The sequence below is a fragment of the Microchirus variegatus genome (assembly GCF_963457635.1).
Source record: "Microchirus variegatus genome assembly, chromosome: 14".
Lineage (NCBI taxonomy): Eukaryota > Metazoa > Chordata > Actinopteri > Pleuronectiformes > Soleidae > Microchirus > Microchirus variegatus.
In genome coordinates this window covers 23,297,597-23,312,601 of record NC_139815.1, presented here as the reverse complement: position 1 = coordinate 23,312,601, position 15,005 = coordinate 23,297,597, and the positions used below count along the sequence as shown (strand labels likewise).

At 43.1% G+C, this 15,005-nt stretch overlaps 1 protein-coding gene across 1 annotated transcript in view; it reads left to right on the top strand.

The window, feature by feature from the left end:
- Positions 1 to 135, top strand: part of mafa (MAF bZIP transcription factor a) — a gene marked incomplete at its 5' end in the record, with an annotated part of 1,251 nt that extends 1,116 nt beyond the window's left edge. Inside the window, one exon of the mRNA XM_083900761.1 lies at positions 1 to 135. This exon is cut by the window's left edge and continues 1,116 nt beyond it.
- Positions 136 to 15,005: the final 14,870 nt, after the last annotated feature.

The window sequence follows — 15,005 nt, the reverse complement described above, 5'->3', positions numbered from 1 at the left end:
CTTCCCTTTTTTTTTTTTAAATTAAGTATAATTTCATACTTTTTTAAATTTTTTATTTGAAAGATTGCTGAAGTCTGCGACTGCTTTTTTTTTTAGATTTGGAAACAACTAATATATTTAATTTCGGGGAGGCATATTGAGAAAACTTTTTTTGTTTTATTGTTTTCACCCGCTGCCACACTCACAATATAAGCTCTGCAAAGCCGCGTCTGTGAGGGGTTTTCACCGCTGCTCATTAGATCTGCGGTGTAAAATATGATATTTCTTTTGGAAAGTTGATCCAACTTTTACGCAGCAGCAGCAGCAGCAGCAGCAGTCAGTACACGACGTGTGCGCATGAACGCCATCAGCCCAGTAGACTCATCTGAACTTCATTTTTTTGTGTTCTCTCCATCATTTTTTACTTTGAACTCAAATGTACACATTATTGTCAAACTGCATCCATCGACATGTTTTTGTTGTTGTTTTCGTTTCTTTTCTTTTTTTTTGGGGCGTCTTGACAAACTTGGAGGATTGCGAGCCTGCAGCCGTTTTGACGCCACATCATCTCATGCGTATTTGTGCTTTTTTTTTGTTTTGTTGAACAACAAAAAGACTTTTATCCATTATAAACTGTTGTTTTGTTGTTGTTGTTTTTTTAAAAAAAAGAGATGTGTTATTGAAACGCCCTGCATGCTGGACATGTATGGTTGTGTTTTTTTTCTTCTTTTCTATCCTTTCTGTGCTTGAAGATGTCCTTTTTGTCGGATGACTCCAGCATGACATTCATATACTTCATTTATGGCCTCCTCACTTTTTTGGGACAGAAACAAAAAAGTGACAAGACTCCCCCCCCACCCCTCTCCTCCTCCTCCTCCTCCTCCACCACCTCCTCCTTCACCCTCACCCCCTCCCCGTAAATCTATACAAGTGCATTTCAGCACCACCATAGCCTGTCATCATTATGGGCTGCCGTGAATGCGCAATACCCCCCCCCCCCCCTCCCTCGTTCCTGGTGGAAGTTGATCAGCAGGGATCCTGCTGGTGCAAAAAGGGGAGGGAGGGGGGGGGGGACAAAAAAGACTTAAAAGGAAAATCACCACCAGTCAATTTCCTGGAAGTTTAGACTGTTGCTTAAAGCGTGTATTGTTATTTAAAGATATTCCATTGTGCATTTGTCAACATTTTTATATATATATTAAAAAAAGCGTAATTTAAGTAATTTTTTTTTTATCATCTGAGTTGCAAAAGTCACGTGTTACAGGTTTAAGCGAAAGGCAATTGCTGCACAAATTCATGTCATGTTTTTTTTTTTTTTTTTATATAGATATAGATATATTGGCCGAGCGCCAAAGTGAGTGTATAAACAGCGCTTCTGCAGCATGTGCTTCAAACACATCTCCGCCACACACGTTTCCTCACGTCTCAGCATCAGGCTCTGAAATCAAAGTTTTAAAAAAGAAACAAAGAAAAAAAGAAAAACTGCCATGTGTTTCCTCATCAAACTGAAAATAATTATTATTATAACATGTAGAAGGAAGAGTTTTTCATCCACACACACACACACACACACACATCTCAGTTTGGAATCTATTGCGTTTTCATCGTAACCTGTTATTGATACTTTATTATCAATGCGGACACACACACACTCTCACACACACACACACACACACGCACACACTGTTGTTTTGTCTTGAGCGAGCTCATTATTCTCAAAGCAATAACAATTATTATTATAATCGATAATGTCTGGACATTGTTAGATCGCCAGGGATTGATACCCTGCATGTATAATAAAAGAAAAAAAAAAAATGAGAGGGCACCACCTGCCAACAAATCTTGAGAATATGTTAATTCATCTTTCATCTTATATATATATATATATATATAGTATATATATATTAAAAAATATATATATATATATTTTGCTGTGCAAAATTATTTCACTCACTAACCATATGTGATGTTCATATGTGCTCTTTTTTTTTCATTTCTTTTCCATTTCATACAATTAAATGATATGCAATAAATGTATGTTATCGTCTTCAATAAGTTTCCCACTTTTCTTTTTTTTTGTCCCTGAGATGGTTTGGTTGAGTTTGTGTTTGGAAATATCACCAACGTTGAATTATAAGAGAGTGGAGATGACTGCATTGCACACTTCAGGGTTTCTCATTGCTCGCTGCTTTCACTTTTATTTTATTTTTTACTGTGTCATTTAATGATGGCCTCCTCTCTGGTTGAATCAGAATCATTATTTTCCAGAACAAAGGGATCCACAAATTTACCCAAAATGATAAAGGGGGGGGTGTAAAAAAAAAAAAAAAAAGGCCAGACTCTTGATTTTGGTGCATGATTTGTGCATGTACTGTCACAGATAAGTTGATAAAACCACAGAGATTGAGGCGTGCACTGGCCCACATATGAAATCTGACATCCTCAGATACAAGTTTCATATGTTTTTTTCATCAAAAACTCCAAATCGAGTCTGAACGAGTGATGTTTTGTTTTGATCGACAGCGATCCAGAAGCATGTCGTTTTAACACAATTTCCGCCCTGAATCGCACACAAATTATTCGGCACGGTGAATTATTATCTGTGTCCCGTCCTATTTCAGAGACTTTGGGGCCATAAATAACGGCTTTGTTTGTGATAACAGAAGCCACACCTGGTTTAATATATGACACTTATGCAGCCTGTTCATTTATTGTAAAATGTGGCCTGTGATTGTGTGTGTGTGTGTGTGTGTGTGTGTGTGTGTGTGTGTGTGTGTGTGTGTGTGTGTGTGTGTGTGTGTGTGTGTGAGTTGCTCTCTCACTTGTGTGTGTGCATAAGCTTTGTGTGTGTGTTTTCCACGAATTACAAAATGAAAGAATGATATCTCCATGTGAACGTCTTCTGATTTTCACCAATCGTTCACTATTTTTGTTTCACCACACTCGATTCCTCACGTCTCTCTCCCTGTGTGTGTGTGTGTGTGTGTGTGTGTGTGTGTGTGTGAGTTGCTCTCTCACTCACTGTGTGTGTGTATGCGTGCATATCTTTTGGGTGTGTGTGTGTGTGCACTTTTTACCATGTTTTACAAAATGAAAGAATGATATCTCCACGTGAACGTCTTCTGATCGTGCATATTTTCGTCAATCGTTCACCATTTTTGTTTCACCACACCCGCTTCCTCATCTCTCTCTCCCTCTGTGTGTGTGTGTGTGTGTGTGTGTTGCTCTCTCATTCAGTGTGTGTGTGCATATCTTTTTGTGAGTGTGTTTTTCCCATGAATTACAAAATGAAAGAATGATGTCGCCATGCGAGTGTCTTATGATCGTGCATATTTTCACCAATTGTTAACTATTCTTGATCTCTGTGTGTGTGTGTGTGTGTGTGTGCGATATCTCCCTCCTGTCAGTCGCCTTGTGTTTTTCACACACTGTCATTAGCATGTCATCATTTGGCTTTCCCTGATTTCACCCCCGCTCTATCCTGTTTGTCAGTGGGCCTGGATGTTTGGCCTGGAGTAGGCAGAGAGGCGGCAGTGGGGGTGGATGGGCTGGTGTGGTGGTGGGAGGCACAGCAGCGAAGGCAAAGCCATGTCAGGCATGTGAGGGGGCACCGGAGAAGGTGCCAATACGAGTCAGCTGCTGCTGCTGCTGCGGCAAGCGAAAGAGGCCCATCGCTTCTCTCTATACGTAATCTTGCATCTCTGCGAGCGTTGAAACGTCTTTGAACAGAAGACTCTTTTCTTTTTTGCACCAAGTGACGAGGCCACGTTTTTCCACGAGCGCAAAAAAAAAAGTTATTTTTGCAACTTTTGGGACAAGGAATACAGCCTGGAGGGCATCTTGTTTCACTGTTCCAGAACTATTTGTTTGTTGAAATAGGAAGAGCAATGAGCCAAATTACACAATGAAAAAAAAAAAGAAAAGGTTTCTGAGGAGCACAATCTGTCCAGATTTGTCTGCTTATTGCAACTTAAGCCTAGTTTATATGAAAAAAAAAAAAAAAAAGTCACCACACTGTCACTTTGCTAAAGCACCTAGTGATCGGCTGTCGTCATAAATTTCATACGACAAATTAGTGATAATCTGTCAATGATAGTCTGTCAAAATAACAGTTTTAAGGCAACACTTGTATCCCTCTCTGTGCTGTGTGATCTCCTCTGAGGTGCTGCTGCTGCTGCTGCTGCTGCTGCTGCTGCTGCTGCTGCTGCTGCTGCTGCTGCTGCTGCTGCTGCTGCTGCTGCTGCTGCTGCTGCTGCTGCTGCTGCTGCTGCTGCTGCTGCTGCTGCTGCTGCTGCTGCGGTGGATGATTTGCCCAGAGTGAGGGGAGAAACTGAGACAATAGGCGGGCTCGGGCTGAATTAAATGATTTTGCTGATGATTAATAGTGGTGTGGGCCACTGGCTCCTGCGATGTAGAGATGATAAATCGCGAGCGCCGCTCCATGCAGCTGTGCCAGTGTTGGGGTCTTAGCATGCACACACCATGCAATTTACAGCCAAGCCGCTCTCCTTCTTCCTCAATTTATCTAATTACATCTATTTGATCGGAGCAATAGTGCCGCTACGTTTTTGATATTTCATATTAACTACAACAATGAATTAAACCGTGGATAACTGTTTTCTGCCCCCCCCCCCCTGCTATCCCCCCCTCCCTCTCCCTCTTTAAATAACACATTTCTGCGCTTGCCATTTCAAAGAGAAAATAATTTCCTCTCGACTCTGTTTCCATAAAAGCGATGCATTTGTATGCTGGCTTTTTTTGTGCATTGTGTTTTAAGTGGAATGTTAAAGATATAAATGTGGTTGCCTCGTTAGGCTCATGAGCTTTTTTTTTTCTTTTTATTGTTGACTGTTTCCTCATTGGGAGAGATCAGTTCAACTTCTAATGCCCATGTAGTACAACTGAAAGAACACACTAACCACACACTAGAAATGAGAGCACAGTTACCAGCTTATACACGCACACACACAAGGACACATACAAACACACAGAGGCAAACAATTCATGTTCCTGTGCAGTTTCGCTGCAGCCTTTTTTTGTTCCACTCTGCATTTATTCGACTCAAATACTTTCCTCTTTGAGATAAAAAGATATTTGCATGATCTAATTTGCAAAAAAAATTAAATAAAAAATGTTTCCCCTTATATCCGTGGCACCAAGCGCACACTGGTTATGCAAGTGATAAATCTATCGATCTTCCAATGATGCACTCGCATGGAACGTTAGCGCGATGTGGGGCTGACAGCATGATATGCAGCATGACTTGGAATTCCTGCAGGCGTTTGTCTGCTGGTGCCAGAGGAAGCGCTGGAGAGGATCTGTTGTGTTGCTGTTTGTGCTTCTGTGTTGCTTAACTCACAACAGCTTGCGCGAGAGGTCGATTAGTGGCTATGCAGATAAAAATGTGTGTGTGTGTGTGTGTGTGTGTGTGTGTGTGTGTGTGTGTGTGTGCCCGCGTGTGTGTGTGTCTCTCTCTCTCTCTTGTCTGTCGTCTTTTCCGCAGAAGAGGATGAGCAGAGGTCAAAAGTTACAACGCACAAGGCTGCTCTCAAAGTCATTAGAGTAATCCCTGCCTTGGGGAGCTCATGCTCATTTCCTCTGCCCAGAATCTACCGAATGAGACGTACATGCACATCCGACATGGTACAGAACACAGTAAATTTAAGATGACTCACAACCAATTTTTTTTTTTTTTTTTTACCCATTTCCTGTGTTTCACCACTGTCTTTGAGTCACACTCACAGCACACATAGATTTTGTTACATTCCGTGGAAAAAAAAAAAATATACACCCTAAAGCGTAATATTAGTTACTATGTTAACATGACTCACAGCTCCAAATATAACAGTTTTCTAACGCACTACTGTTAGGGAGAGGGCAGACGTGGCACTTGTCCGATGTCTGGCAGTTTTATTTTCATATGCTGCCAAACATTTATATTTTTTCATCCCCAAGTCGCTGCAGAGAAAGAACAAAAAAAAAAACTGCCACTAAGTCTGAAGGGCGATAAAAATAAGGCGTTTTTACCGGTTCAACAGTTCACAGAAGTGTAATGGAGATCACTCGGTAGTGTTTGTGGAGGCGTTTGGGCGATCAGAGAGCGCAGTTACTTTTATTCTCATGCTCACTTTATGCAAGGAGGATTGCGTTGCGGGTGTCGCAGAGACAATTCGTCTTGACTCAGGCCGGGGTGTGGTCAACTGGGTGTCACTTCTGACTTTACAGAGAATTGCATCAGTGTGTTTTGGAAAGAAAACAAAAGTTTATTTTCAGTTAAAATAATGAAAAACGACAGTATTGCGTTACTTTTCCCCACATTTGGCTGTAATAAAGAGGACAATGTGTATTTATGACAATGTTATATATCATTACTTATATACTTTTGACTTATTTTCTTTTTTTTGTAACTATGCACTACAGCCAATACTGACTCTCTGTTTTGTTTCTTTTGACAAGGACACAAGGAAATCGTCACCACACTACTGTGTCTTTCAATCACAAATTAAATGATATACATTTTCAAAACAACCTTTCCTCACACACCTCTCTATCCCCTTCCAACAACTTATTTAATTATAAAACTTTTTTTTTTTCAAGTGACAAAACCCAGATAAACATCAAAGACCAGTATCAGTTAATCTTATTTTTCCGATGTCACCAAGGTGACTATCAGCCGGCAACAATGTGAGGACAATAAATCCCCGCATCCCTGCACTCATTTCATCAGAAGCTAGATATTTTTGATAAAGTAGCTACTTTCAGCTTCTATATATATATATGTTTTAACTTTGTCATTGTTTTGCTCACTGATGCAAAACAAACCCCCCGCAACTCTGAAAGATGGAATAGTTTACAGTAAGAAAAGTCAGGTGCTTCAGTGCAAACCAGGTGGCAGCCACATCTGCAACATGGTCTGTGGAGAATCACAGCAGAGACAGGGTCAAACAGACTCCCTCTCTCACGTTACAGAAACAGTCGCTTATTCAGAGTGAAACCGACATCGGGGATCAATTAAGATGCTTATTTTATCACGGTGCGTTTTTTGCTCTTTCTGTACATTCTTTTCTTTCTCTGTGGCAGAAAAGTCACTGCGAGCTCCAGACAGACATTAAGCGAATACGCACAGTGTCATTAGAGAGTTGTCCTTGAAAGACTGGCTGCAGGTTATGTTGGTAATGAGGTGGTCGGGACTTGTGAGGGTAATTTTATATGTCTGTAAATGGACCCAAACCGAGAGCCAATGACTTAAATAAATGCGACACCATCTCGCAGCAGTCCCATTGCACACGAGGTGACAGAGTTAAAAAAAAAAAAAAAAAGAGGAGGAATTATAGTCTTTAAAAATGGCATAGAATCGTGTTTAAATTTCTTCCAATAATAATAAAAACCACAGTGATTTTAAAAGAGTGACAACCACTCAATATGTGAGTGTTTTACCATTCTCTGTTTCCACACTTGTAACTTTTAAAATGTGTTTTTTTATGAGGATTAAGGATAGGAATAATTAATAATCAGGTTTGACTTTTTCTTTGCTGTACTCTACTACATAACGAGTATCACGGCATACGCATACTCTACATTTCTAACTGGTGAAAGTGCACGATCAGGACTACTTTTTTTTTTTCCTCCAGTGCAAATTCCATCTTCTTCTCTACAGTTAACACCCTCCTTAAATGTTCCTATAGGATATGTCACTCTGATGAAAGCTCATACTTTGTGATGCAGATGCATAACCCCCCCCCCCCCCCTCTGCTGCAGTACTAATATCATCATGCTGCATCGCCACTGTTTTCCTGCAGTTCTATAAACTCCCCGTATCTGAGTTATGTGGCATTTATTTGAAAACGCGGTGATTTAAAGTTTCCTTCTCTGCAGCGAACGGGCACACACACACTCGCAGGTTTTTCTCGACACTTAGTTTCAGTTGCAGTTCGCGATTGTTGTCGCAAATGTTTACAGGGAACGTTGAATATCTCTGAATGTAACCCCGGATCTGCCCAGTGCAACATTCCTATGAAAGGGTTACTCATGAAGGCAAACACTGCTGTGATATATTTGACAACTCGATAGGAACAATTATTAGAATGAATGAAATAAACATGGGAATAAAAGCCTTGGGATAAAAACTACTCTGCCTGCTCTTTGTAAACGACACACTGTGGTGCTTAGATATTTTATTTTCGTCTCTTGTGGTTACAGCTTCTTGATGCATGGGTTCTGCCCGTGGAATCTATTTGCATGCAAATTTTTTACATTTCCTTCTGCTTCAAATGCTTACTATGATACATGTACTGTATTTCACCAGACAGACAAGGTGAGGAGTGACTCTCAGATGAAATGGATCTACTTGTTTCTTTATGATTGTTTGTGTGCCTGTGCGTGTATGTGTGAGAGAGACACACAGTATAGGAAACACGAAAAGAAAAAAGGGCTCACGACGCAATGTCGATTTACTTTGGCACTAATTTTTTCCAACGTTGTTTTTCTTTCTCTGATCTCATTTGCTCCTTTAGGTCATCGAGAAAATTCCTCCATCTGTGATTTCCAGCTCCAGTCCTCCGTGCCCTTGGCTTCCTGAGGTAAAACACTCTTGATCTATTTAAGCACGTTAGTTTTGTTTCCCCCTGCAAAGTCAAATTAAAACACAGACGTACACGGTGCACGATATCAAGCATAGTCATAAAGTATTAAAGTCGTACACAACAATACAATATTAATTCCCATCAATTATTAAGTGGAGTTCCATATTGTTTACTGTACATCTGTAAGGATCATAATGCACTTTAGTGTCAGCTCCTATTCATATGCTAAAGAGCGTTCTCCTTGTTTATGTTGACAATATCTTTCTCCTTCACTTCTTTCTCTGTCCTCCAACGCCGTAACTTTGCCGATCACTACACGCACATGTGCACACTGAAGTTTCCAGTCATGCTGGACCAACAGTACAACTAGCAGATTATATTCACCCATTCAAATGTGGATTGCAAGTTCAGATTGTGTGTGGAAAAACTGCAGGGAGAGAGAGAGCAGAGTTTGCGATCGGTTATAGATGCTCAGGAATGAGCATGCGTTCATATCCTTTCACCTTGGTTGGAGTAGAATAAGTGTGTATGTTTGTGGCTACATGCATTTGTATCCACTGTTATTTACTTGATTGTCTCTAAGTGGGGGGGGCGTGGAATCAGTGGGCTGGCCTTTCTCCAGCTCCACTTAACTTCAAGAGGGGGAAAAAGGACAAAAGCCATCAGGGAAGACAAGGACAAATCATCTTTAGATGAAGTGTTTTAAGTGCTGTGATTCTCTCTTCCCCCCCAAGCCCCACGTCATCGCCGTGAATTAGGTGCCCTCTGCTCACTGTTGAGGGCTGTCAAATATAAACAATGCCAGGGGAAACGGATGTTAAGCGAATGAAAGTGGAAAACCATGAGGGTGTCTATCTCAGTCAGCCTCGTAAATCTCAGTTCGCTTTCCCGCGACACTTCCATATCGTGACGTCTGACAACCTGCCAGCCGAGCTCGCGCGCGCGGTGTGGTCCGCGGTGTTCTTTGGCGGCCTCGGTCACGGCAGACGTTGCAGGCAGAGCTGTGTCTTTGTTTTATGCAAATCCATGCATATGAGGAGGGCGGTGGGGTGTGTGTGTGTGTATGTGTACGTATGTGTGTATGTGTGTGGTGGGGTGGGGTGGGTGATGAGCAGTCTGGCCACGTAGCTCCAGGAGGACAGACTGAGTGATGGAGACGGAGAGCCAGTTCTCGTTGTCCTTGCCTGGGGAAAGAGTGTCCTAACTCCGGCCCGGACGTCATGCTTCTGCGCCGATACCCCTTCTTTGCAAAAAAAAAAAAGAGGGTGGACTTTCCAGGCTCAATGTGGAGTTTGGCGAGGCCATAGAGAGAGGTTCGCGTTGTACGAGACTTCCGTTGTGTGTTATCATGAAGGCGAGCGCGTCCAAAAGGGCTCGCCATGCACAGAAACACTCAAGTTCGGAGCCCAGGCGGGAGCTGAGGCACCCAGATTACGCTGACAAAGATAAAACACCAGGTGTGTTTGTTTATATGCACTGTAAGTGTGTGAAAGAGGCCGTGAGAACGAGTGGAGAGCGCAAGATTGGGGAGGCAGATATGCCTGTTTGTCTTTGAGTGTGTTTGCACACGTGTGTGCGATCACAGTATAGCATAATGTGTGGCAGGTACACAAGGCCACTGACCACGTGACTGGTGCACACACACAGGGCGGTTTGACTGAAACAGCGCCACACCACACACACACACACACACACACACACAGCCGTGATAGTCATAACGATCCGGCTCCCATTTTCACAAGTGTCCTTTTGAAAGTTGAAAATTGAACGTCTTCAGAGCGGAGCCTCACTTGCCCCCGCCGTCTCTTTTAGAGCTGCGTGCTAACAGTAACTGTTAGTCGGAGGCTCCTCTATCACACAGAGCTCTATTTCTGGGCGCGAGGACGTTGAGTCGTTGAGGGCAGATGAAATCGATCCAGATTGACCTGTCATGTGGAGGAGAAAATGAATGAGATAGGCGGGGGGGGGGGGGGGGTACAGAGGCCAGGGAGAAGGGGAGAGAGAGCAATACAGAAGTACCAAAACAACCTCCTGCTCCATATGGGTCAAAAGTCGAGGGATGATTTATTCAAGACTGGGTGTTATCCCTCCTTCCCCCACAGTCCTCCTCCCTGCTCCACCTGCCTCTAGGAAAGGAGTGAGAAACTGGAGACTGCTCAGGAGGAGCCGGCTATATTTAGCCTCGGTGGCCAAAGACACTGTGGTCTAACTTTAAACTTAAAATTACAGATATCCATGTACAGTGAGATGGGCACAGTTTGCGTCACTACAGGGGAGACAGCAGGATGTTCTCAGTTTGGACTCAGACAGAGGAAAAACATCCATTAGCTTCCACACAGAGATTCAGCAGCGTTCTCTTATCCTGTGGTATTAGTACTATGGATGATTACATTCAGATTTTGGCAGCAGCTATGAACTGACTCATTTTTTATTGATCCGCTCCTAAATTATTTTGATAATCAATCAATCTTTTGTTGAGGGTTTTTTTTTTTTTTTTGCTTGCTCATTTTGTGAATTGCATGTTGTGATATGGCAATGTTTGATTTGATTTTGATTCTAATATCTTTGGAAGTTTTGGATCAATCGCAAATTGCACCCTTATTTCAAATGTGTGAGTATAAATATAGAGAAGAAGGAAAGAAAGAAAGGATTTATGGCTGCATTTATGGCTTTGTATGTGAAGTGGTACTAGATTTAGCTCTGTGTATTTGGGCAGAGCTCCACTTTGCTAATTATTTTCCCGTGGCAGAGTTCTCAGCGTGGCACTCCTCTCGCGCTCTGAGAAGCGAGGGCTCGGCAGTAAAGTGCTTAGTCAGCCCTGCTCTGGGTGTGAGATACTGTTGGGTCTCTGGTGGACTGTCAGTGAGGCAGAGCAGAACCAAGACCAAGACATCGGAAGGGCGAGGGCTTTGCCAGAGAGGGCAGGCCCATCATCACCCATCAAGTGAAAGAAAGGGAAAAAGTGAAAAAAATAATAATAATACGAATACCGTTGGTATTTTTTTTTACTGTTGGTGAAGAAGAGGTTTGTCTTGGACCAGCCTGTAAGCGCTCATATCTCTTTGAAACATGACGACACTTTGAAAGGACTGAGGGACTTTGTCAGTGGGGACACGTGTGGTCCAATCCAGGGGACCCAACTGTTCTGTGAAGGTTTCCCCAATTCTGTTGCGAAGCTCCGGCTGGACATGGTACAGATCACAGTGGGGGCATGTGAAATGCCACGCCGATAGTTTACACTTTGTTTTTGTATCGTTCAATCCATTTTAGTCGAGCACTAAAAAGTCCACTTTCTTGACATTTTTAAGGTGCAGTCGATCTCAGAATTAGACGAACGCATTTCTCGGCTGCGTTCGGATAAACCTTGGCAGTGAGACGGCCAGGCTGCAGCCCCGTGACACAACCCTCCTTCAAATAGAGGTGACCCCCCCCCCCCCCCGCCCGAATTCAAACAAAGCAGTTCAGCATTAGCAAAAGAAAATACATCACACACCTCAACGATGTATAAAAACAGAACGTGCTTCTTTACTGCTTTGTTTTTCGTGCCAATCTCTCAGCCAGTCTGGAGTAAAGCGTCTGTTCCTCGCGCCCCTCGCTATTAATACTCCAATGTCAAACTTGTCTTTCTTTTCGATCTCTTCCCCTCTTTTCAGAGTGATATATCGCTTCTCCCTCCCTGTCTGCCCCTGCTATCCTCAAAATGACTCTCCTCTTCCTCCCCACAAACAAACCAAGCTTCCCTTCCCTTCACCTCTGTTCCTAACGTCACTTTCCCTCGCCGCCTCCCTCCCTCCCTCCCTCCCTCCACCTCACACTGCACCTGCTTCCCTCCCTCCCGCTTTCTCTCCGCTCCCTCTCAAACGTCACTTTTCCCCTCCGCACCTCCTCCTCCACTCCTATTCTCCCCCTCGTTAGCTTGATGAATGGCTTCACTGCGGGGAAAGTGCTGATTTTCATCCCTCTGTCTGATTTCTGCTGGCTGTTATTAATTTCAAACACTCAGAGAAAAGCAAGTGAGTCAATAAATAAGGAAATGAACACACTTCATCCTGCCATACAGCAACTCTCACAGTCATTCACCCAGGGCGCGGGGGCCCCTCTGTGGAAGCCGGGCCTGCGTTTGTACTGATAGAGTTCAGCTCCCCCTTTTAAATCATATCATATTTCACTAGTTTATAACGCACAACGGCATCACGTGCAATGTTTCTGGACTGTTTTCAGTATCTTACTTTACTCGGAAGTAAATAGCGCCGACCGACGACCTGCAGCATCCAATCTCATCCTCCATCTTCCACGCGACCGTTTGTGAAATGTATACAGCGAGTGACAATGGGACAAGAGACCAGAGCAGAGATACCGGGCGGAAAGAGAGGCAGCGAGAGCAGCAGCAGCCTAACAGAGTTATGGCCGCACGTTAAACGATGCTGCCCACGCGGTGTGGCGGGCAATGTCTAAGTGCACATTACTTACATCCCGGGCTTTAATGCATCGCGCTCGCCTGTTAACATCAAACACAAATAGTCTCCGAGACAATACGGTTCTGTCAGTGTTTTTGCAATTAGACAAGAATGTATGCGCCATATGTTGCTATTCTTTATTTTATGTGTTTTAATTAAAATGAGTTAGGATATTTAATCAATCCATGATCACCATAATGCACGCGCAGACACAGGTTTAATCACGTTGTTTACAGTGTGTTAGGACAAACAGTCTGATGCGTGATACATGACTGAGAGGCATAGTATAAAACATTGGTTTCTTTGCCTCTGACGATTATAATGCGTTTTATTAGGGATGACACTTCCGCCAAATTCAAATGATTTAATTTCACTGGACTGTCCAGGTGAGGTGGTTAGCACTGCTGCCACAGTAAGGTTACTGGTTCTCTCCTTGTGTGTGTGCTGATTTTTCTCCAGCTTCCTCCTTCAGTCCAAAGACATGCAGATGATGCAGGGTGATGGTGCCTCTCTTTATGTTGCCCCCCTGAGATAGACGTCGGTGACGTGTCCACTGTGCACTCTCTGTGCCTCTCAATGTCATTTAAAGCCCAGGACACACCACCTTGATGAAAGGGCCAATGGCAGAGAAACAACGACTAACCACAACGCTGCCTCTGTTGGCACGTGTCGGGGGAGGGGGGGGGGGGGGGAACTAGCATTCGCACACACACCAGAAATGATGAGCAAGCAGAACATAACATTCTGTGTCTGCAAATACAGACTACCAGCAGGTGCCTGTAGTCTATATATACGTCATTGAAAAAAGGGAGACCTGGAAGAGGAAAAACGGCAGCAAGTGGGCGCGTGTTCAGCATTTCTTTATCTTATCCCTCGGTCATCAAACACACCCGCTACCAGATGTCCCACGTCGCATATGTATTTATGTCTAAATGTTCAAAGTAAGCAATGATGGTATGGAAGAAGGTTGTTAAATGTGAGATCTCGGCGTGTGCCCTCTTTCTTTGAATGTCATTTGCTTGCTTCGTCATTTCTGCGTGTGATTGGCTAACGCTAAAGACGGTGATCTCTGTCAGCAAGAGAAGCCAACACTCTGATTCAACATAGAATCATCCATAAAACTGCCACAATGATTGTCCATATCCCCTGTTACAGTGTGTCCTGGGCTTTCGATTGGCTCCAGTTCCCCCCCCCCCCCCCCCCCCCCCTCCCCAAGACCCTCAAAGGATAAATGGTATAGATAAAGGATGGATGGATCATTTAAAAGTATATTATTCCTTAGAGTTGGGTGTTGAATAAAAGTTTGAGCACCGGCCTTTGACCTTGAGTGTTGAAATTTAATATCTAAACTATTATTTGGTCCAACTGTTGCACTGAAGTTTGACAACTTCCCCCGAAGGCCTGTTGAAGCCTCTGTGGTCTAAACTGAAATAATGAAACCGAGATAAGAAGGTGTTTGTTTTTCTCTTGACATTGTGTCCAGCTAAAATATATAAATATATATATATATATATATTATATATATATATATATATATATATATTTATATATATATATATATATATATATATATATATATATACACAACTGAGTTTCTGTCATTCCTCATTTAATCTGAGAGAGGAGAGGAGAGGAGACTGTATTAGTAGTCGCTGCTGGGGTAGTGGAGCCTGTATGTCTGCTTCATGGCTCCGTGAGCGCAGACATAACTATTGTGTTTACAAGGCTGAGTTGGTCTTACTGTTAAATTATTGGGGTGGGGGCGCGTTAAAGGAGGAGGAACAGAGGGAAGGGTTGGGGGTGGCTGGGGGGGTGGGGGCGTAAATATTTGTCCCTCTCTCTCATAGTTCTGGTTAACCAGGCTGAAGAATGCTTTTTGCGTTTCTATAATTACAGAGTTTGGGTAGTGTCACCCTTGGAGAGCGTTTGGCCTCAGAGACCTGACAAGAGAAGATCATTCTGCAGAGAGACTGGGTCTTAAAGTTAG